This window comes from Amblyomma americanum, chromosome 1, assembly GCF_052857255.1.
Source record: "Amblyomma americanum isolate KBUSLIRL-KWMA chromosome 1, ASM5285725v1, whole genome shotgun sequence".
NCBI lineage: Eukaryota > Metazoa > Arthropoda > Arachnida > Ixodida > Ixodidae > Amblyomma > Amblyomma americanum.
In genome coordinates, this window is record NC_135497.1 from 403,679,737 (window position 1) to 403,705,078 (window position 25,342).

At 49.5% G+C, this 25,342-nt stretch overlaps 1 protein-coding gene across 2 annotated transcripts in view; it reads right to left on the minus strand.

Moving 5' to 3' along the window:
* Window positions 1-1,193: 1,193 nt before the first annotated feature.
* The window catches only part of LOC144102531 (uncharacterized), a 122,933-nt gene continuing 98,784 nt past the window's right edge, over window positions 1,194-25,342 (minus strand). For both annotated transcript variants that reach the window (XM_077635790.1, XM_077635783.1), the window contains one exon: window positions 1,194-1,847. The gene's annotated coding sequence lies outside the window, so the exon portion shown is untranslated. The remainder of the gene's footprint in view (window positions 1,848-25,342) is intronic.

Genomic DNA, 25,342 nt, shown 5'->3' on the forward strand with positions numbered 1-25,342 from the left:
CGGCGACGCCATTTTTAGTTAGCCTTTCACATTTTCCTTTTCTAGCGGTTCTACTTACACCAAAGTGTCCTAAAGTATCATGATTGCAGAAGTGCTTATTGCTGAGATATAAATTAACCTTCAGAAAACTATTGTAAGCGGACAGGTGACTTGAATTTCTACGGTTCACCCCGCACCCCTTTTTAGACAAGTATGTTGACTTCCCATAAATAAAATTATAATCCTGTCAGTTATCATTTCTAAGAAAAAAACGTATCCAGCACATAACACCACCTACACTGGTAAGCATGGAATGTGGAATGATGGCATAATAATCAAGAAAGAAACTTTGCTAGGAGCCCCTCTTTCCAGCCCCACTTGCAGAGCTATCATGTTGTAATACTTTCCTGTTCAGTCTGTAATAGCCCCTCACTTGATGCATAAGGACTGTGCACAGCAGGGTGAAGACTGCAATGAAAATTAAAACCTTCCACTGTAGCTGAACTGCACACAAGCGAGGCATAAATCACCACCGCGCATTTGTAGTCAAAGCTCGCAGCTACACGCAAGTTCGCAGCTTTAGCCTCATCTTCACACCCTGTACGTCTCGGGCAACGTCATGAAGCCTGCAATGAGAAATGTATCCACGGCAGACACGGCGACCGTCGCTAACTTCTAATCATTAGCAGCTGCTGTGTGCTTATGAGAATGCCGTGGTGGCCGCATGTCGATGGAGGCGAAACGGAAAACACCCGCTGCTGTGCGATCGATGCGAGAGCATGGTAAAGAACCGAACGTGGTCCATACGCGGAGCCCCATGCTACGGCGTCCCTCAATGCAAAGTTGTCGCTTGGGGGTGTTAAGTTCTGCAAACCCAACAAATACTTATAAAACACGCCCACATGAAAGCTAATCAGAACCATTCACTTATGAGCACATCATCTAGGTCTGCACGCACTCCGTGGATTTGAAATGGTCTCTGCCTTTCTTAAGGTGTATTAAGGGGTACATAAGAGCGTGTTGTCGGGCAAGTTGGCTTTGCATGATATGGAAGAAGTTAGCGCAAAACTTAGAGACCGATGTGTTGTCTGGTGTGTTTCTTCTCGGTCTCTGTCTAAGTTTTGCGCTAACTTCTTCCATACTAAAGGGTACAGTCACGGTTTGTGCTATCTGAAGACGCATGGACTAACATACTGTCACCCACGTGAAGATCGTTAGTCTCTTTTGCAAAATTTGCACTTTTATTCTTCTTACAAGTGTAGAAGCAACGCGGACAGAAAAAAAATTAAAACCTGCACATTTTTTAGCTTTTTTTTTAGGACGGGAATCGTTGGTCACTAAGCGGTCGTCGCAGCAAGGGCGTGTAGTGTGTGCCTCCTCTCCTAGCTCCTCAAGCCAGCCGACCTCATGGAGTCGCAAGAGCCTCGCCCGCTTTCAGCGCCTTGCTGTCGAGAGCGCACAGTCGCTTTGCAGCTTCTCACGAGTGCGGACGCGTCGGCACATCTCTCCGGTGCCCCGCTCGCCTGGTGTCCCTCGCCAAGCTAGCGCTCGCCTTCATGGCTGCCTGGAAGGATGGCGGCTCCTTGCCGCTGTTCCTCCTTCTGACGCTCTGTGAGCGCCGACGCTCGAGCGCTCCCGAGGAAGTTAAAAGCAAATTCCTCCTTGAAGAGCTCTCCGAAACCTTCTAGAAGAACCCTCTCTGGGCAATGGTCGCTACGTGCGGCGGCGGCAGCCACAGTCTGCTTGGCCATCTTCGCTTGGGGGCCTCCTCGGACTTGTCTCCTGTTGCGGCCACCACTCACTGCCGTTCCCCTTCCGCCCTTGCTCGCCCGTTCCTGCCGACTTTCTCCGCGCCGCTCGGGACCACTCTGGGAAGGTCATAAAATGCGTAAAAAGAGGACAAGAGATAAAGAAACGATCACGACACCATGGGCGCAGACTGCCAGAAGATTATCCAAGGAAGCAAAAGCAGTCTTTTTAAGGCGGGACCGCAAGGCGCGCGACCGAGCATGTCACTCGCACGTGTACAGATAAACGGAGGTAAGAGAAGTATACACATTAATTGGTAACAATATTTATGGCCACGTGAATCAATAAGGAAATGTAAAATCGCATCACACAAGAATTCACGTAAAAATACAACAATAACAAAATAGAGATGTAAAGATCGCATACCGTCTCAACAAAGGATTACAGAGTGCACTCAAGTCTGGTTAAGAGCGGAAATGCGAAAGCCTTTCCTTTCCTCTATTTTGTTCCTCCATTTTTCATCTCTTATATTTATTCTTGTTATTTTGAATTTTCATTATTTAGGCATTTGTTAGTTTTATTTTGTTCTCAATCCTTCGTTCCCATTTTATGTTTTCTTTATGTTTTTATGTCTGCTTCTTTTTATGTTTATATTTGTCATCTCTCACACGCTGCAGCTTTTCGGTCCATGACCTTGACAATTGCTTTACTTCAATTACATTATTTAATAAATAATTACCTTTTTTCTTGTCAATCTAACCACAGCATATTTTGTTTACACACGAAGTATATTTTTCACCAACACATTTACACAAACTACGCTTCGAACGGAAGAATTTAACCCATTCAATTAATTTAATTAATTAGGTAATTGCAATTGCTCAATCTCACCACTGCATATTACACAATCATAAATGTATTACGCAACACCGTTAAACTTTTCCCATATACCCATATGGGACGTCGTTTTTGTGCCGACGAACTTTGCTGACGCGTTTTACGACAGCACACAGCCATATACTGTTTTCCCATTAATAACTGGAGCAAAGGAGAACAGTGACGGAATTAAAACATGCGCTATGACAACCTAAGTGGCGAAATGCGAGACAACAGTTCACAAGAGTAAAGGGGACGGTCAGGCGGTAAAATGCGAGATGAGTACCCAGATGGCGGAACGTAAAAAATGCAAAATCGCGCATGAAAAGTTGCAAAAACATTAAAAATGGCCTTCCACAAAAGCGATTTCGTTAGATAGAAGCAAAATGGAATGCGTGCTGACACATTTGTCGTTCGTTTTTACGATGTGAAATGCTTCCACCACCTTTCTTTCGATTTTGTCTTTCGATTTGAACAAAACCTTCTTTTTCAATGATCGATTTGGAAAGAATCTTTTTCTTGCCCTCACCCTTCACTTCGCATCCTTTACAACGTTGGGCTAGGTGGCTTCCTGAGTTATTCATTACTGCCAAGTCACTGTAGTGTGCACTTTGATGAAAACACCTACGCGTTTTCACAATGTAGAACATGCCGCAAGTGAGGGGAAATTTATACACAACCACAGAAAAACACTAAGCGAACTTCTTAACGTGCTTCTTATTACACTGAGGATTGCTCCTTCTTTTTAGTCATCACTGTGCGCGCCCTGAAAAGTTAACATGGTGCCGAGAAGACGATGTTGACCCCGTATTAGCCCACCACTATTCTGATGCTATGCGAAACGCGATGAAAGTAGGGAATAACCCACAGAAGACCTTTTTTTAGTGACTTCGAGCTTTTTTCAATCCTTCACTTTTTGCAATAAACTTTCACATGCACCGGTGATTGAATGCTCACGGGAACCAGCGCTACGGAAGCGCTGAACTTGTTTAATGAAGCTTGTTTCCAATTTATGCTCCCAAGTTTTTTCCAGAACGGTCTCGCAGGCTGGGTTTACGTTAGCACGCTCAACAAGCTTGGAATGCGGGCTTCCAGACGGCAGCGGGGTCTTTTTAATCTTAGGGTTCTAGGACCTGGAACTGTGCTTCGCCGCGAATTAAAGCTTGAGGTCCAAGTACTGCAGGAAGTTATCACTGGCCAACTCTTGGGTGAAAATGAGGCTTCCAGAAAGTGGCACAAATGTTTTAAGTCTGTTATTGACAGCGCTGTGATTATTTTCGAAGTAGAGCGAAGTATAACCAGGTAAATCTCAGCATAGCGAAAAACGCGCAATAAATGCTGTTCCGAAAGTCGTTGGGCGACGCGCTGGCCGAACACTGAAAAATATTTCGCGCAGGGCAGTGCCACAGAGGACCCGATACAAATCCCAGCGTCCTGTACAAAAATATGCATTAAATTAAATTGCAGTGCAGCCAAGATAAAAGTTTAACAGTCCAAGAAAGTGATCCGCGCTCACACCTGCCATATTCTAAAAGTCAACTTCGCCGTTCTCTTCTATATTCTGCCTAATTGCTTCAAACAATTCACCAGGTGTTCTGGGGACCTGCCCTGCAGCCCCCTGTGTTTGTTTGCTTCCCGCGAGGCACCGTGCAACAGCAGTCTCACCCCGAGGATGAACGGGTTCCCTTGTCAGTTACATTAACTGGCAAGAGAGGGCGCCAGCGTCGCGGCGCGGGAGACTGCTGAAGCCCGCCCGCGGGAGATGGGGGCTTCGGCTGGGATCGTCGGCGCGGGCGGACGTGTCGCTCGCGGCTCCGCTCTTCGCCGGCGGTGCGAGGAAGCAACGGGGAGACAGGCTCCCGTACTCGTCCCGTCCGGCCTTCCTAGTATATATCCCTTGCCCTAGCGCAGGCGAACATTCGCTCGAAACCTTGCTGGTGAGTCGGCCGACCTTGATTCATTAGCGTACCTTGTTGCTAGCTGGCGTTATTGTTTCTGTAGCAATAAATGCCTGCTTGTGTTAGCCAATGTGTCGTTCCTTTGTTTCCTCAGAGCAAGGCCCGCCGTGGTTGGCGTGCGCTCGGTTGCGTACGCGATCACGGGGTGGGGTCCGGGCGGCTTTGAACCGTGTCAGCCGCGATTGAGTGGGGAGAAACTATTATCTCCCCAAATCAACCCCACATCTGGCAGCCCAACGAAGGGCCTGCTCTTGGAACATTGGGCGACTGTCGGTTCGGTTCGGGGAACGTTCCTTGTCCGGACTTGACAAGTGCTAGGCCTAGAGTGAATTTTGATCGCTAGGACCTGCGGCATGCTTTCTTGAGTGCGAGTATTGCGCTGCAGCATGTTTGAACTTTTAGACATGTTCAGCACATTTTTCCCTGGAGTTTTTTCGTGAGAATCACTTGGTCCGCATCGAGGGAGCGCGAGGCCTAGCGCCCGCGGAGTCGCCGAGCCCGATGAGTACGGAAGCCGCGTGGATGGTCCGAGTTTCTGTATATATGTTCTCTACTGTCTCTTTTTCGACTCTGGGAGTCGCGGCTCCGGGAGCCGGGTGGCTTGAGGCCACGGGTGCCGCTACGAGCTCGCTGGTATTGCAGCTCGGCACCGGGCGCTCCGACACCGTCCGATACGATGGGCGCCGACCGCTCAGAAGCTGCTTTGTGCAGTGAGCGGGGTAGGACCACCCCACAAAGCTGACGTCTCCTCGCGGCTGCGCGCACATAACCCGTTTCGGGTCTTTGTTGTGGTCACGGTCGTTGTCGGAGTGGTAGTTAGGCCGGAGGCTTTTCGGAGCTGCCTGCACCACGTTAAAAGAGACACGACCACCGGACCGTGTCGTTGAGAGGGGGCGCACCTAGCTGCCCGCCCGTTTTTTTTGTAACCTCGCACGAACTGAGCAGTCTCGTTCAACTCAAGAAAGAGCTTTGTTCACTCGAACTTTGCGTTTGCACAGCCGCCGACACGTTTCGCTAGCGAGTTAGGCATTGTGCCACGAGGCCCTTGCGGATGCCGTTTCCCCTCCCGTGACCTACGTTAAAGGCACGCCGAGAGCGTTTCGGCAATTTTGCAGATCCGGTGGAGCCACCCAGTCTTGCTGTCCGGTGCACATCGTCTCGCTGCTACCTGCTGCGATGGAGCGGCCTGTATCCTGTTCGCTGCATCCATCCGGGGCAGCTGTGGCGAGACCAGTCAGCAGTCACCTTTGGCTGCTGCTGCCCTGACGACTACTGCAGGATCCTGGCCTGCAGTTTTCCCACCAGCCTTCGATTCGCGGGCCTGCGGACACGGTAGTCCGCGGGCCATGCGAGTCGTCCCAGCGGAGACCTTCACGCCGCCTTCGGAATACCGCGGAAGTCTGCGTGCACGCTGTCGGCGTGACCTCCGCTGCAAGACGTGCCTCAAGGACATGAAGACCAGGAGACTTCTCCATAGCATGCACTTTCAGGCGCGTGGGTCTATTTAAGGTTGGGGGATGTGGGGACCTGCCCTGCAGCCCCCTGTGTTTGCTTTCCCACGAGGCACCGTGCAGCAGCAGTCTCACCCCGAGGATGAACGCGTTCCCTTGTCAGTTACATTTCCTGGCAAGAGAGGGCGCCAGCGTCGCTGCGCGGGAGACTGCTGAAGCCCGCCCGCGGGAGATGGGGGCTTCGGCTGGGATCGTCGGCGCGGGCGGACGTGTCGCTCGCGGCTCTGCTCTTCGCCGGCGGGGCGAGGAAGCGACGGGGAGACAGGCTCCCGTACTCGTCCCGTCCGGCCTTCGGAGTATATATCCCTTGCCCTAGCGCGGGTGAACATTCACTCGGAACCTTGCTGGTGAGTCGGACGACCTTGATTCATTAGCGTACCTTGTTGCTAGCTGGCGTTATTGTTTCTGTAGCAATAAATGCCGGCTTGTGTCAGCCAATGTGTCGTTCCTTTGTTCCCTCAGAGCAAGGCCCGCCGTGGTTGGCGTGCGCTCGGTTGCGTACGCGATTACGGGTGGGGTCCGGGCGGCTTTGAACCGTGACAGCCGCGATTGAGTGGGGAGAAACTATTATCTCCCCAAATCAACCCCACAGTGTATAGAGCAGGAGAGATCTTCTATGTCGATGGCTAATCCTGTGGCCGTCGGAAAACACCTCCCAGTAGCCGGAAAACTTCACTTCAACTGCGTAGTAAAAACGGGTCCTTTCCTACCTTGTATTGTAGTTTTGACTGCATGTACTTCCAATATTTCGTTGCTAAGCTTCATTTTCTGAAACGATGGACGTAGGGGGCAGTCAGGTTTATGGGTCGTTAGAGTGAAGATTTGTAGGAAAACAGTCTCATTGCTGTCGACTCTCTTGCTTATAGAATCAAGGTGCATGCTCTTGAGTGGTTTTAGAGCATGACGTTTACGTTTCTTTGAGACTTGTAAAGAAGGTGGACGGTGTGGTTGCCAACTCTACTGCGGCTAAAGGAGAGTCAGTGCAACTGGGTGGTGGTAACCACTAGTCATCGGTCCAGGAGGACGAGATATGCATCGCAGCTCTTGACCATCGGATTTGGTCGGCAGCAGGAGAGGGAGGTCCACAGGTGAGGCCGAGTGGAAACAAAAGACAGCTAAACAGAAGAGGCGGCAGCCGGGACAAGCAGAGCTGTCGGACGAGGCCACCGCTGTCGGGACCTAGGAGCAAGGTTCGGGGACGCGCGACGAGCGCTCCTTAGCACTGCCTAACCAGGATAGATATGGGCGTTCGTGTTTGGGGACGCAAATTCATTGCGCTTAGAACTCCCAGCGCTGTGGGCAATCGGCGTGGTTCGGGGGTCCACCGAGAGATGTGAGACAGTTACTGTGCCATTTCCTCTCCACAAAAACCAATTTTCCATTTTCATTTCTGGGCCATCAAGTAGAAGCGCGGTGTCCAATTCCGGACTCAGCGCGACACCACGCTATGGGAAGTAGCAGTGCTAGTGGGTGGAGCAGAGGAACTCTGGCATGCTTAAAAGGCCACTGCATTAATTCATACTGACCGGAAGGACATCAGACGCACAGACATGGCAGCAAGCACACTGCGGCAGGAACTCCGTGCCAGGCCTACTGTGTGAACGAAGCGAGAAACGCGGAACCATTTCGTGCTTCGTGCTCTACCCTTGCAGTCAGCTTCGGATAAGGGCACCCACGGTCGGTGCGAGCAGTGGTATGTAGAAATGAGAGCTACCTCCAAGGAGCTAAGATCGAGGGTAGAGTTTGCGGCCACAAGCTGGGCGGTGGAATCGAAGATGCAATGCACAAATTACATTGCAAGCATATGGTAGGGACTAGGGCAGCGGCTGGGCCAGCGACTGTGCATTATTTAGGACTACGCCTCCCCAGACGATCCCAACACAACCAGAGTTCGGCCCCAAGCCTCGAGGTGTCTGTTACAGTGACGCTGAAATGAGCTCTCCTGCAAACAGCGGGCAGGCCTCAACAGTGGTCAGCCCCACCGAGAAAGCTCCGCTGGAGGATTCCATGACAGTCCCCAGAAAAGACTTGTTACAAGAGGGGGGAGGAGCTGTCAGCCGGCGGCGAAAGCACAGAGGCTGTCGACGGAATTGCTTGTGGGTGGGATTGCTGGATATAGGAAGGAGCCAGAAGTAAACGAAAATGATCCGAGTTCACGAGGGAAATGCGAGCGCCTAAAATTGCGATCTTTGGTGTGGTGGAAACGCACCTTCGCGATCACCAAGTCTCCCAGCAGTATCTGGCATGCAGTGGGAGGGATGTAACCGGCAGCCCAACAAACGGTGAGGAGGCGGAATTGGGTGTCTGGATTCACCGCCACCACTGGGCGCGAGAGAGGCATGCATGCCGTGAGCACGTGTGGCAGCGCGGTGGGCAAGCCAGTGGCTCTATAGCGACGGCATACTGGTGGTCAGGGGCGCAGGTTCAGAGGAATGTGATGGTCAGCACCTGCTTTTGGGAAGATATGCAGGCATTCAGTACGAGTTATTGATTGTAGGGGAATTCAATACCCCCATTGAGGCACTGAACGGCGGTAGAGACGCGAACGGAAGGCTGTTATTAGAGATGGCGAAGAGGCAAAATTTGGTCTTCGTCAATCTGGTAGACATGTGCCAAGGGATGGTCACGTGGACGATGCGTGACAGAACATCATGCATAGAATACTGCCTCGTGTCCGACGGATTGTACGAATCCCTAAACCAGATGATCGTGGACGACGCTGGAGACGGTAATTTGGCCCTTCACTACGACCTTTTTCGCTTCATCTTTGGCCAAGCTCAGCAGAGCGGCCCAAAAAATCACCACGCGGGTGTATCGACAAGCTTGAATGAAAGGGAACTCGAGTGGATGGCATCCCGACTATACGATGGAGTGGAGGAGACACATGGACACCCTGTGGCGGAACTTAGCAGAGCGGTGACACAGCGACCCGCACGGAAAGCAGACCGGCCGCGAGCGCAGGCTTGGTGGACAGCTAAAGTGGCCGCGGCCATTGAGCGCCGTCAGGAAGCCAGCCAACGGCACTGCCATCTCAGCAAGCAGACGGATCAGGAGGCCACGGCAAGTGCCTGTACAGTGTTCTGTACGCATAAGCGAGGAGCAGCTGCTGTGGTCCAGCCGCGCGCACACGAACTGTGAGCAAACGATTCCTGGACGACGTACGACAACGATACTGGAGGGAGGCAGGCTCCGCAACGTTTCTGGCACTATATCGAAAAGGACAGAAGAGCAGCTCCACAGAGCCGGCTCCGCACAGCGGCAGACGAGAGTGTACTGGAGGGGTCGAACTGCGTGCCTGTTTTGGAAATATGGCTTGATACACTCTAGTACAATAAGAGCACGGCAGCACCACGAAGCGACATCGGTGAGAGTATCGACTGACCGCAATCTGAAACTAGCTGCAAAAATAATGGATGCGGGGACGGCGTGAAGGTTTGATGGTATTCCCATGCGTCTGGCGAAGGCGCTAGAATCCAGGGCAGGGGCCCGTGTGGGAGACCTGGTGTCACAAGCACTAATGAACGCGCTGATGCCCGGCGACTGGAAACGCAGCCGATTCCGCGCAGTGCAGAAGAGCTCAGGGGACAATGTGGAACTTAACAGCGGCAGGCCTATAATCATTACTCCGGTGTTGCACCGGCTGACCGTGCAGATCATAGAGGGTCGTCTGCAGCGCTGGGCCAAACGCAAATGTGCCCTTGAGAGCTACAAGGTTGGTTTTCGGATCGGCACACGCATATAGGAAAACTTGTTTGCCCTCACGCAGTGCATTGAGACCGCCCTTAGGACCGGCAGCCCGCTCTTCGTAGCTTTCCTGCACATATCCAAAGCGTACGACCGGGTTCATCGGGAGCTGCTCTAGGTCATTCTGCGTGAGCTTGACCTCCATGCGATGGACCTACACCTGCTCCGGGAACCCTACACGAGCATCACCGCAGAAGTCCAATGGTTCAGCTGCAGCAGTACCAGGACTACGATAGAGGTGCCGCGCGGTTTGTGGCAGGGCTGCTCGCTCCCCTTCCGCACTCCTGTTCATGTTTGTGGCGGGAGTGACGCATCCGTTGGACACGTCGGGTTACGGCTACAGGCTGGACAACACTAAAGATGGCCAACGAGTTGTACACCGGGCTTGATGTACGCGGTCGCTTTCGCAGTTATGGCGAGCTCGCTGGAGGAGGTGCAGAGCCTGCTGGACATTTTCGGCACAGAAATGACGAATATTCAGATGCGGTTTAGTCCACCAAAGTGCGTGATGACGGTCTGGGTTGGAGCAGGTATGCAGCAGTGAACATGGTCTCTGCACGGCAGCACTGTGTGTACGCGTGTAGCACCAATATACCTTGGAGTGCACCTCAGCACAGGACCGGATTACCTGGCGGCTTACGAGCGGCACGTCAAAACGAGAGCCGCTATAGACGAAGGGTACCTGGGGCGACAGGCGCTTTGAGCTTTCAACCTATACGAAGTAGTACACGCCTTTGGAAAATGGTTGCTGTGGCTAGACTTGCCAGCGCCACGCTGTGCCTCTCTGCTAGGATGCGCGAGTTTGGCACACGAAACGCTGGTGGACACCTTATACGGGAGTCTCTACGCGCTGGACCCGGCTGACTACCAACCTACAGCGCCTGTTTGGAGTATCGTCCACCTCCATGGCATCAGAAGCTGCGAAGCCCGGCAATGCAACGAGCCCTAATATCCGGGAGCAGGTAGAGAAAGCAAGGACGAGAGAGTGGCTAAGCGGAGCGACGGCGCAACCCACTTAGTAATAATAATAATTGGTTTTTGGGGGAAAGAAAGTGGCGCAGTATCTGTCTCAAATATCGTTGGACACCTGAACCGCCCCGTAAGGGAAGGGATAAAGAAGGGAGTGAAAGAAGAAAAGAAGAAAGAGGTGCCGTAGTGGAGGGTTCCGGAATAATTTAGACCACCTGGGGATCTTTAACGTGCACTGACATCGCACAGCAGACGGGCGCCTTAGCGTTTTTCCTCCATAAAAACGCAGTCGCCGAACCCACTTAGGCCCTCTACCAAGCTGCGACGACTGCAACCTAGCGCTTGTTTGACAATTCCTGTGGCACTGGCCTGCTGGCAGAAGGCCGCTGCGGCGTGCTGAGCACGTGGAGGCAAAGGGATGCGGCACTGTTTTCTTCCTTCTATTTACTACCGCACGTAGTCTTTACGCGATAGCGTTAAACCCCGTTAACCAGAAAATCCGGTGTCGGCTTTGAGAGCGAAAAATCAGGAGGCAGGTGGGCCACCTATACCCCGTGACCTTGCGGCGTCGTCACAACCTGCCCACCGGATAGTGAGCAAAATGCCCTCCGTGTTAGGTGGCAGTTAATGATTGGTCGCTTGGGAAGAGCAACCTAGGTCACATGGGTCCAACTCTGGGAGCGCCTGCCGTCGCAGGGCAGTGGCGTATTGCTTAACCGCTGCACCACTGCGCCGGGAGGGGTATGAGTACTCCATGGAATCTACGAATTTAAAGTAGAGAATGACCTTCAGCATATATGGGAACTAGCCCATTATGCTATCGCCTCATACCCTTTAGGCGGGGCTTAAGTGTCCCCTCCAATTTTTGCACTTCTGCGTGCTCAGCATAGCGTTGTAAGCTCATCATGTGTCTGTTTTATCTCTTTGTTCTCTTGTTAATTTAAAGTAACTCTAACACATAATTTTAGCGCCTTTGCGACTGTATGACTTCGACCTCATTTTATCTTGGGCGTTTTTATACATATTAACCATCGGCACAGATATTCACAGAGTCAGCACACAATTTTAAAAATCTGCCTGCAGCTCAGGTTCTCCTTTGCGTATTGCCAACCCAGTTCTAGGAACTTTTTCTGCCTAAGACATATATATATATATATATATATATATATATATATATATATATATATATATATATATATATATATATATATATATATATATAAACTTGCACAGTGAAAAGGTCACAACTGGTTCAATTATCTAGGTTTATTCACCAACGGTTTCAGACGGTGGACCGTCCTTCATCAGGGTTAGTCGAATGAATACACAGATGTGCGCATTTACGGTACTAAATGCAGAGGGAGAGGAGGCAATTTCTCTCTCTATCTCTGTCTCTCTGTGTCGGCGTTCACTAAGGGGAAAGGAGAATGGATGTGAAACAAGTTAAAAAAGCTAGTTAAAATACAGAGGTGACAGACATGCAGCAGAGCTCAGAGGGTTGGATTTTCGCCGAGAAGACCTAAGCAAGAACGGTTTCCTTCTGCGGAAGCGAGAAGTTCGAGCACAAGGGGAAAATAACGAAAACACGGAAAACAAGAAAAGAACAAAAAGGTTTGGTTTGGTTTGGTTTAGGTGGGTTTAACGTCCCAAAGCGACTCAGGCTATGAGAGACGCCGTAGTGGAGGGCTCCAGAAATTTCGACCACCTGGGGTTCTTTAGCGTGCACTGACATCGCACAGTACACGGGCCTCTAGAATTAGAACAAAAAGGAAAACACCAGAATACACTGAAACAAAACACAAAGGCGCACATAGCATGACCCGCTTCCCAGCGGTGCAGATGTCAAGAACTCTTGTAATGTAATTTACTGTCAGCTGTCAAGACCGTATCATTTCGCCTTGTTCAAGAGGCACCAGTGACCGTTACGAGGGCGGCGTGTCGCCTCAGCGGCGGAAAAGCGGTCGTCCAGACGCCGTGTGGAAACCCGATCCCGCAACTAGCCGCTGCAGACAGCAACCGCCGGCCGTTCGTCAGAGGGCGCCTGCGCCGCGCGTCCCACCGCTGACAATTCCGAGAAGGTGGCTAGGAGGACAAGGAGGAAAAAGGGAAACCGGCATGGAGTAAAGAAGGGGGGGGGGGGGGCGCATGGTGAGCAGGATAAAAGGAAAACAAATGGAAAATAACAGACGGGAGCTTCTTTCTCAGTTGGTATGGTTTTTGAGGAAGGCAAAATTGTCCAAGTTCTCATTAATGCCGTGGGTTAATGTCCGAAATTTATGTATGAAATACGATTCCCTTTGTTCTCTTTGGCGGGCGGTTTGAAAACCCGACTGTAGGAGGATGACCCGGATGCTTTCAAATGAGTGCTGTGGCAGACATAGGTGCTTAGAAAAGGGTAAGTTTGGCAGTGTGTGAATGTGGGCCTTGTGGTTGTTGAATCGCAACCTGAACGGAGTTTCTGTCTGGCCGATGTACTGCATGCCGCACACGCTGCAGTGAAGCATGTAGACCACATCTGCACTGTCGCAATTTAGAGTTTCTTTGATTGTGAAAGTAAAGTCAGAGAAGGTACCTTTTGCAATCCCTGTTGTCAGCATGTGACAGCAAACCTCTCAGCGTGGTTTTCGGCAGAGTTGACACCCGGGGTTTGGGTTAGCATTGGGCGATGTCCTGGATTTAACTAAAATGTCCTTGAGGTTCTTGCTGCGCCGGTATACCGCTCTTGGTGGCTGCTTAAAAATGCGGGACAGGTGACTGCTTTGCTCGATAATGTTAAAATGCTTTGAGAGGATATTGTTCACGCGTGACATGTTTGATGAATGTGTGAGAACGAGGTTGGTTTGCCTTTCACCTTGCTGGAAGTTTTGGGGACTCAGTATTTTATTTCTGTCTAGACCGCGAGCTTTCCGTATAGCGCCTTCCACGATGGAAGCGGGATATTTTTTCAGTAAGAGATTTGTCTTTAGTTGTTCAGCATGGCGGTCAAAGTCATCGAGCTCAGAGCATATCCGTCGGTATCTGTGAGCCTGAGAGTAAGGTATGCTCGTCTTGCAGTGGTGCGGGTGGCTGCTCTTAAAGTGTAGATAGTGCGGGCGGTCGGTGGGCTTTCTGTAGAGCGTTGTGTTAAGTACGTTTCCTTTTTTCTGTATTGTCGCGTCCAAGAAGTTTATAGATGTTTTGGAGATGCTGTGGGTGAATATATCGATGGGTTAAATTTGTTGTAGTTTCCTATAAATGTTAATAGGCTAGCTTCATCGTGAGGCCAGATGCGGAAGATATCGTCCAGAAAACGTTTGTAGAGGAGTGGCTTCGAAGGTTGAGTGTCCAGAAATTGTGTTTCGAGTGCCGCCATGAATATATTGGCATAGGCAGGTGCCATCTTGGTCCCCATCGCCGTACCGTTCACCTGAAGAAAGTGCCTTCCCTCAAATTCAAAGTGGTTGTAATTGAGTACTAAACCCAGAATTGTTGCGAGAGTTTCCCCATCCAGGTGAACTGGAGGATCCGTCCGCAGGTATGCATCCAACGCCGCGCGTATGCCGTCTGAGTGGGGGATGTTTGTATGTCCATTGTGACCAATAAGCTCTCATCGGGAATTTCAATGTTAGACACCACTCTGAGGAAGTGATTAGTGTCTTGAACGTAGGCGGGGATAGTTGGTATAATGTCCTTGAGTAAAAAGTCCAGAACGCCAGAAATTTTTTCGGTGAGTGTGCCATTACTTGAGACAATGGGATTAGTTTGTGAATTTTCGGGAGGAGGTAGAACCGCCCAGGGACTGGTTTGACCGGCTTCATTGCTTTAAACATGTCCTGGGATATCTTTTGTTTTTAGAGGAGAGATTTTATCTCACCGTTAATTTCGACTTCGAAGTCTCCTGTGGGGTCGCTGGTGAGTTCGGTGTAAAATTGTTTATTTTCCAATTGTCGGAAACCTTCTTTTAAGTATTCGGTCTTGTCCATAACGACAATAGCGCCACCTTTGTCCGCAGGTTTGATGATGATGTCGGACCGCCGACTCAAAGAGTTAAGGGCCTGGCGTTCTTCGGACGAGAGGTTGTTGTTGACCGCCCTTGGTTTTGATTTTGAATACGATGATAGGATATCATTTTGAACGGCAGTGATGTACATATCCAAATGTCTATTCCTGTGTTTGTTTGGAGTCCATGACTTGTCGGATGTCCCAGGTATGTTGATTTCCCGGTTCGTTTCGCGGTTCTCAAAATACTCACGCAGATGTAAGTTCCTTGCGAAGTTATCTAGATCCAGATATAATTGAAATTCATTGAATTTTCTCTTCGTGGGGCAGAAGGTTGGGCCTTTACCGAGTAACGCACGTTCCGAGGAAGTGATAGGCAGGCTCGACACGTTCACCACGTTGTCAGCTCTAATGGAAGGTTGACCAGTAGTAGGCGCACAATTTTCCTCAGGGGCTAACGTATTTCTAGTAGGAGACGGGCTTATCGAACGGGGCGCTGATGCCACACCGTCCCGCCGGAGTTTCCTAAGCTTCTCCATGCCTGTTTCTCTGGTCTTTCGTTCTTAGAATTCATTTAGCTCCGTTATTTCTGTCGCCGTTAGATAGCTTACACCCATTAAACATAGATGCCCACGAGAGCAGCGAGACAGCCGTCGCCGTAGCACAGTTGGTAAGAGCACCGGACGCGATATTCGGAGGTCGTGGGTTCGGATTCAACCGGCGGCATGGTTGTTTTTTCTGCTGCTTTATAAGTAATTTTCTTTAAGCGATAGATTAATCTAAGTATTATTAACCCAGTGATTAGCACTACACAATAAAAATAAATAAACAAACATCCCCCTATGCACCTTGGTTTCGGTGACTGTTGGCTCCCCTCACAAGTTGGCTCCACACACACACACACACACACACACACACACACACACACACACACACACACACACACACACACACACACACACACACACACACACACACACACACACACACACACACACACACACACACACACACACACACACACACACACACACACACACACACACACACACACACACACACACACACACACACACACACACACACACACACACACACACACACACACACACACACACACACACACACACACACACACACACACACACACACACACACACACACACACACACACACACACACACACACACACACACACACACACACACACACACACACACACACACACACACACACACACACACACACACACACACACACACACACACACACACACACACACACACACACACACACACACACACACACACACACACACACACACACACACACACACACACACACACACACACACACACACACACACACACACACACACACACACACACACACACACACACACACACACACACACACACACACACACACACACACACACACACACACACACACACACACACACACACACACACACACACACACACACACACACACACACACACACACACACACACACACACACACACACACACACACACACACACACACACACACACACACACACACACAAATATATATGCATAAACAGCCAACAAAAATCGCTAATGTTCCCTGTCCTTGCCATAGTTTCTATAACTGTTTACTTCGTTAATTTGAACGTATGAGAAAGCTTCCCTTTACCTGAAAACACTACTTTTGTAAAATTAGTGATGAAGCTTGTAAGTATAATATTAAAAACTAGAATTTTTAGGTAAAAGCAACCTTTGTCCTATATTCAAACAAAAAAAGCCTACAGTTATGGAAACTACGGCAAGGACAGGGAGCGTGTGTTTTGTTTTGTTGGGCGTTAATCAATGAAAATTATAGTGTAATTACTTCTTGGCTCAGAACATAGATGATTGGAAAGCACAAGAAAAACAGACACATGCCGCTGGTGGGATCCGGAGCAACTTTCGGATGACTGCGTAATATACAGAGTGATTCGGGCAACCAATGATTCATCTTTGCTTCAGTCCGATCTTGACACACTCTCCTCTTGGTGCGATAAATCCCTCCTCTCCTTAAACATTAACATTAACCTTGTATACGCTCCCCCCTTATGTAATACCCCGACAGGGGCCTTTAGGGGACAATAAATGATGATGATGAAATCCATGTCGCTCACCAGAAAACGCACCGTGAATCTGCATCAGTACAGTATTGGCTCATTTTCCATTGATCCCGCATTATCCTACAGATATCTTGGCCTGCATCTAACGCCATCGCTATCATGGGTAACTCACATTCAAAACATTTGCGCTGCAGCCTCTCGCACACTCGGATACCTGCGCCATAACTTGAATGCCGCATCCCCCGACATAAAAAAACTAGCATATATAACATTCAATCGCCCAAAACTAGAATATGCCTCATCCATTTGGCATTCATCACAAGCGTACCTCGCCGCTGAACTTCAAGCCGTACAGAATCGCGCCGTACAATTTATATCATCTTGCTATTCAAGGAAAACCCGTATCACTGCGCTGAAAGACTCCCTGGTCATCCCTTCACTCGAGTCACGCCGCATTATATCTCGCCTCTGTCATCTTCATCATTTCTACTATCACCCACGCACGAGACACGAAAAGCTGCAACCCCCGCGCAGGACCTCTAGCCGCCTAAGCCATGACCATAGCATCGCACGCATCAACTGTCGCACCTTAGCTCTAAAGTCATCATTTTTTCCGGACGCGATAGCACTATGGAATGGCCTGCCAAATACCATCGCATCATGCACTAACCGCAAATCATTCCGGGATAAACTAAACGACCATTTTTCATGAGGGCAAAAGGTTCCTGCCATATTCAGTTCGGCACTTTTAACAGCTGATTATTTTTACTTATTTTTACTTTTTTCTGTGTGATGCCTTTTTCACTATATTTTTCTCTTGTATTGAGTGTTTCACACACACACACACACACACACACACACACACACACACACACACACACACACACACACACACACACACACACACACACACACACACACACACACACACACACACACACACACACACACACACACACACACACACACACACACACACACACACACACACACACACACACACACACACACACACACACACACACACATATATATATATATATATATATATATATATATATATATATATATATTCTCGTGATTCAAACCCGTGAATTTTACTTTGAATTATATACGCGTGACAAGATCATTTAACTGTTACATACTCTTTTTTTGTTTTGTTATTGTTCTCTTTTGTCAATTTATTCGTTCTCTTTTGATCTTGATTTTGCTCCCCCTTATGTAATGCCTTCGGGCCTTTAAGGGAAAAATAAATTAAATAAATGAAATGAAACTACTTCAGAATTTCGCTTCCGGTGCTCTACTAACTGTGCTGCGGCGGGAATGCGCGATCTGCTTTTGGAGGAATATATTCATCGTGTAACCTAACCTTGAGTGTGTTGCGGACGTAGTACGAACGTAGTACGTGCGTACTACGTAGCTGCGTACTAGTACTGCGTACGTACTAGCAGCTGCGGACGTAGTACGTCCTCTCACGGCCGGTCTCGAGAAGCGTGCGCGCGCGCTCTTTCATACGGCCTTCGCGTTCGCCGCGGAAGCAGAGGGAGCTTATCTGAGGGGTTACGTCGCCCGACGCCGCTTGAGGTCACGACTCCAGCACCACGGCCGCTCGATCTCCCTCGGCCTGCCGAGTCGCGGAGCAGACAAAGGGGAGAGTGTGATGCGGCTACTTGCCATTTCGGCCGCTAGGGGCGCCAAGCATCGGTGAAACGCTCCCGGTAGGCCGGCGCGGTCGGAGGCTCGGAAGCTGAGGCTTTGTGTGTTTTCTGTTGCGTTTACGTGGTGTTCCTGTTCGAACTTCACTGCGCTCACGTACGTGCGTCGAAAACAAGCATTGTGAACTCTTTTTCTGAGTGTAGTTGCGCACAACACTGGCGAATAACCGTAAAAGCGGTGCCTTGTCGTACGCCTTCGTCGAGCGAAAGAATGCTCCTCGGTAAGCTCCGTTGCACGTGCTCCTACGACGATTGCGTAAGCTACGTGTTTTGCCAGATCCTCTAAGGGGTTTTCGATAATGCCTAAAAACTGTTGTGTGCCGCGCTGCCTATCAAATGCTGCAAGAAACCCGGAGCTTTGTTACCATGAACTACCGTCCAATGCAAACCTTCGGGAGGAGTGGTTACGCAACATCTCGCGGCAAGGTGGTGACAAGGGCAGCCAGTGGCAACCGAGCTCCAGAGCAGTTTTATGCTCACTGCATTTCAATCAGGAGGATTATCGGCAAGGAACGAAGCGCAAGTTGCTCAGGCCGACGGCGGTTCCGACGAAGTTTCCCTTCTATCCCACACACAAACAGCCGGTGACTTCAAAGAAGCGGAGAACGCTTTGTCGTGCGCAACCTGACGTTCTCATATCTCAGACGACCGGCACTTTAGAAGGTAAAGAGAGAGGAATGAATGCGGAAGAGGAATCTGCACACTCAGATTTCAGCACTGAACACGGCGGAAGCGAAAGTTTCAGAGTCCAGTCAGCTGTAGCAAAAAGCCATTCTTCGGACGATTGCATTAGTGTAGAGGTATGTCGGATAAAGGAGTGTAAAGATGGAGAATGTCAGACGTCATTCAATTTGACAGGATTTTTCGACGAGACTAAAAGAAAAGCTCATCGCTTTGAAATGCAAACCCGAAGACTTAATGAGCGACTGCAAAAGCTGCAAGAAAGTTATGACGAAGTCCGCCAACGATTGAAACGTTATGAAGATGACCGAGCTGTGCAGGCCGCAGTGAACATGTCCAAGGCTGCAGCAGACGGTGACAAGACTGCGAAATTTGTCTTGGAACAGGTCATGAACTTTGACAAAGCAAGACCAGCTTGGGACGAGCCAACATTGAGAGAGTGTATATTGTGGAAAGCAACGTCCTCCAAAAGATACGACTTAGTGCGCGGAAGAAAGCTTCTGAAACTACCGTGCCGAAGCACGCTGCAGAAGTTTGTTGGGTCGTCTACGGGAGAGACCGGAGTCACGAGCCTCATCAAGGAACGACTGCAGGTAGAGAGGGAAGGTATGAAATCAGAAAAAGAAACATACTGCAGCCTCATCATTGACGAAATGTCGATCCAGCAGAAAGTAATTTATGATCGTCAGGTAGACAAAATATTTGGGCTGGTTGACACTGTGCGAGGCTAGAAAAGGTGCTAGTGAGTGGCCACTAGACTCCTTTGTTTTGTTCTAAGAGGGCTGTCCACACCCTATGTTATTCCGGTCGGTTACTTTTTTACAAGAAACCTCAAGCCTGACCAGCTCCTCACTATGACGCTAAGTGTCAGCAAGGCGGTTGAAGAGGCAGGAATCCGCATTGTTCGTGTTGTCACCGACAACCACCAGACCAACACCGCAATGTTCCGCGACATGTCCGAGGACAATACACTCCAACCTGTTGTTCGTCATCCAGTACGCGAAGGTGACCCTCTGTTCCTCTCATTTGATACCAATCATCTCATCAAGAACCTGAGAACCAACCTGCTGGAAAGAGAGATGTTTGATGGTGTAGAGCCCATAAGAGGTGGTTTTTTCCTCCACACTTTATACGAGATTCAGGAGCAGCTGTTGGTCAAGCCGGTGCGATTATTAAGCCGAGCTCACGTGCAGCCAAACAATCTAGAAAAAATGAAGGTATGCCGCGCAACATTAATATTTTCACCTGTCGTAATCAACACCTTGGAGTACCTTCAGGAGCATCCTCACTCACACGAAAAAGCATCAGAATTCCGCGACTGCGGATCGACCATCGCATTTATGAAGGCAATAAGTATGTGGTACGATCTTCACGACATCTCCACTTGGAAGTCAAGGCAAACACCATTCGTCGAAGCAGATGACGATCGGCTAACCTGGCTTGAGGTCGATTTTATCAGCTTCCTTGAAAGCATCAAAGTCCGAAGTGGGGAGTCTCGTGCGAAGTTCCTCACTAAGGAGACTTATGAAGCCACTGTCATGACGACGAGATCAACAGTCGCTGTTGTCAAGTATCTGCTGACTGATCTCGGGAAAGTATAAATTTCACTAAACTTGCTTATTTAATTGTAGCCGTTTAGTCCATGGCTCAAAAAAGAAACCGAGCGCAGTACTAGCCTTTGATGTTCTCATTTAATTGTCGTTTTTTTTTAGCTTCAAGTACGTGCTCACCCGGCCCTTTAACAGTGACCCAGTTGAGTCCCTGTTCAGTTGCTTCCGCCAGTTCAACGGTGGCAACGACCGAGTAGACGCCAGAACAGCTGTCTTCACGGCGGAAAAGTTGCTTAAGGCAAGTCAGATATTGTAATCAAACTGAATACTTTTTTCACGAACGGGTGAAAACATTTTGCAGGTAGGCATCTTGGAGGCTGCCAGGCATGGAAATGCACCTTCCAGCTCAGAGTGCCAAGCGGCACTGAGATGTGCGAACGTCACCTGGGAAGTGAAAAATCCAGCAGTTCCAGAAGATGCCCTGGCTGTGCTTTGGAAAATTCAGCACGTCATGAAGTACGACGAAGTACCTTCGGAAATTGAGTTCGCGCCACTCACGTACTTGGCTGGCTACCTTGTCTTTGTTTGCGAAAGAAAGGTAAGCATATTTATTTTGAAACCAAGTGGCGGTAAATTACGCACGTGATTACTTTTTCAGGTCACATGCCCTGAGTGTAAGCTGCTGCTTAAAGGAAAGCCTTCACGTGACGGAGTATACAAGTTCGTGTCCGGCCTTGACCAAGGAGGTCTGAGTTATGCGCGCCCTGAAGCTGTATGGCTGTGCAAGCTCATCTGCACGTTCGTCGAGAGGGCCCTTATGTCAGCAAAGCTTCGTCGTTGTGCACGTATTTCCAAACTTCTTTCCAATGCCGTGCTTCCTCGCTTGAAGGACTGCCCTGTGATGTGGTGCAAAGACTGCATATACGCACAACACCGTGAAGAACTTTGTGAGATCTTTGTTAAGAAGCTGTTGAGGCCACTCCTAGCCAACTGGGCAGGAGACGTGAATAGCTCGCTGGAAAGTATCCTGAAACTTTCGCGGAAGCCTCTGTCCCGAAAAGTCTTGCGTCTATAGAGAGCACATGTTGGACGAGTGGTCTTATTAAAGTGTTTCTAGCTTTCATTTTTGTATGCTGCGTATATTTATTACTGTATCAAAGGTACACGAAGTATCCTTGTGCTGTTGTCAGATGTGCTGAAAGTCTCGTGAGGAGACACATGGTTCGCCTTTAGCCCCTCCTCCTTGACATAATTCACAATATTGTCGCAAACTACAATACTACAGAGCGAGCAGTGGTGAGTACAGGAGCGCTCGCGCAAGGCCCAGCACCATTAAATCATGCCATGGCCACTCGCCGTGTAGTCCAGTCTTCGGCTCGCCGTCACGTTACAACATGTATTTATGTCCTGCATAAGCGGAAATATACGAAAAATTGTTACTGCTCGCCATCTTTTATATACATCAACAATACTGAGTAAAAAAAAATTTCTGGTTATCTGAGGGTGCACTTTCTTCGAAAAAAGCAATAAGTGCGTCTGTGCCGTAAACAAAGGGCATGAGTTGAGCATGCGTGGACAAAACAATGTCATTAGTCGTTATGTCAATCTCAGTTGCGTATTCTGCATGGCTTTGTGTGCTGCGAAATTTACCGACCACGCGGATATCGACAAACGTCCGCGTACGCGACCGCGATCATTTTATTTGCGTTTCCAAAGGTGTGAAATTATACCCGGCAACCCCGTTCCCTACTTTATACCATTATGAATACTACAGGATAAAGAACCAGTAGATCGAAATGTAATTTTTATTAAATTTCGGAGCCCTAACTCACAGGGCTCTGAGGCCCAGTGCATACCGCGAGGGGCAGTGCATACACCATAAAACTGCAGGCAACGATTCCGTTACAAATGCACACACTGCGCCGCCAGCGCTTCTACTCCTTCACTGATAGCCAGCGCCACGGCCGCCGCAGCGGCGCAAGCTGGTACTTCCGCCATCACAGGCCGCGAGGCGCTTTCGGCAGGCCGCTCCCGAGGAGGGAGATCGAGCGGCCGTGCCACCACTGGTAGGGTGCTTCGATGGGCCAGCGCCGCTTTCAGGGTGAAGACACCGCTCTCGGCGGGGACATGTTGGGTCCCACTCTCCCGTTGAGCTACATAGTGCGCGATGGGCGGCGCGCCGTTTCGTAGAGAAAACTGCAGCTGCCGCGTGGAATTCAGAAATGTTGTGTTCTACTGAGACAGGATGGCAGCAGAGACTGAACAGTGAATCAGATGTAGTTGCTCTAAAGTATACTATCTTTCGCACCTAATCTGCCGAGAAAGTCGGCGCCCAACGAACAGTCGGTTCACTCATGCGTGTTGGTTCTCTTCTGCAGCGTTCATTTTGCGCTGTGTTACTTCATAATAGCATTCTTACAACTTGCGTAGCATATTCCACTGCAATCTCTTGACCCGGAAACTCTACATTTCAATTACTTTTCCAACAATCAGGATTACTTATTTTAAAGGCATGGAATCAATGTGAAAAGGCGCATAAATTTATGGCTGCTAATTTAAATAATTATGATGATGCAAAGATAAGTAGTACATTATATCTCCGTTCCCAGCAGAAATTGCTCTAGAAAACAAGCGTTTCGCGTGCCTTATCTCTCATACTTTTGGGTAAACTGTTGGTCAGGCAGTCTGGTTTGACCGGCGATTGGCAATTTTTTCGGCGCGCGCTGTCACGAGCAAAGCCAAATAGCCGGAGCATTTTAATACTGTGGGTACAACACTCGGGAACACAGCAGTCCCTCATAATTTGGTCTCTCCCTGCTGCATCACACACACTACCAGCTCAGTTCAAGCAAATGGGCGTGGCCCGTTTTCGCCTCGGTTTTGCAAGTGTTGTGCGTTCTTGTTCCGATTAGAGGCACTTCGTTGTCGTTACATGCCGTCGCCTTTCTTCTCCCGATTACAGCCGCCTCGCTACACACCGCACGTTCTGCACCACGCTGTCATAAGTCGCATGCTTTGTCCACCAGACCACGAGCTCTTGCATTAGGCCAAGGCCAACAAAGCCAAGAATGTAGGGCAAGAAAGCTGGAAGGCGAGTATTAAAACCTGCCAGGCTATATCAAAATTTGCCGAGCAGCTTCTTCACAACCTAATCACAAAGGCGTTTCCCAATAAGGCAGCCGTATTATTCAGGTGCTCTTGCGGGTAAGCGAGTATGTGAAGCTCTCGTCGCAGCGTTTTGTTCACTTTATCATTTGTTTTATCTTTATTCCACGAAGGCATTATTACCCGTCAACTCTCTACATCTTTGCGCCTGCTCACTACGAATATCCTGGCGGCAATCTTTTATTTGCCTCAGTAAGCAAAGAAGCCGCGGCTTCGGGACCCGAAAGAAAGGCGGCTTTTTCTCCCTTAATTGCTTATTATCCTTCCTTTTCGTATCGCTTTTAAAGAAACCAAACTGGAGAAAAAAAGGCTCTTTTCACTGTCGTCACGCAGCCACGTCCGTAAATTCGTCACGCGTGTTTATTGGCAACCGTATCTTATAGATAAAATTTTTTTTCGTGTTCCGATGACAGCAGCAGCGGGGATGAAAGCTTGTCAGTCGTGTTCACTAGCCCGCGTCTTTCTGCGTGCTTTACCTCAAACGTGGTTTTACAACTAGCCCAGACTCATTCCTTCATGACAGATTTACTGCCTTGCCCGACGACTATCGAGTGAGACAGCAAGCAAGCGTTTCTTAGCAACTGGAGCAGACGGTTCCGCAGAAGCTAGTGAGGGTTTCGACCCCGACCGCGGTGGCCGCGTTTCGGTGGAGGCAAACCGCAAAGCCGCCCGTGTGCTGTGCGATGTCAGTGCATCTTAAAGATCCCCAGGTGGTCAAAATTATTCCGGAGCCCTCCATATGGCACCCATACCAAAACGCATGGATGAGGAATACAACGGAGGACGGAGACTAGCCAGAGCTAGACACCTCTCTAAGCGCTGGGATGAAAACAAGGACACGATCTACGTCGATGCGGCTGGACCCGTTAACGGAGTCGCGGCAATTGCAGCAGTTTCACCCCGGGGGGATATCATTGCAAGCAGCCTTATCCAAGCGGTGGATACCACATCGGCTGAAGAAGCAGCTATCGCACTAGCGATATCAAAGAACAGCGAGGCAACGGTTATGTCCGACTCGCAAGCAGCGGTACGCAATTACCTCAGAGGCCGCGTTGGCGCTCCGTGTTGGGGAATTTTGGAAAGGTCTAATCCTTCCAAAATCCTGATCTTCTGGACGCCAGTGCACCTTTTAACGACGGGCAATGAGGCGGCCAACACAGCTGCTCGAGCTCTCCTCCTCCGAGCATCTCGCACGCAGCCTCTCTGACACAGTTGACAACCCCTCACCCTTACTAAGCTACGCAGAAATTACGGAATACTATAGAATCACAAGAAGGAAATATCCTCTTCCTCACAAAACCCTAAGTAAATATGAAGAGCACATTATCAGGCGACTACAAACTAATACTCTGCCCAA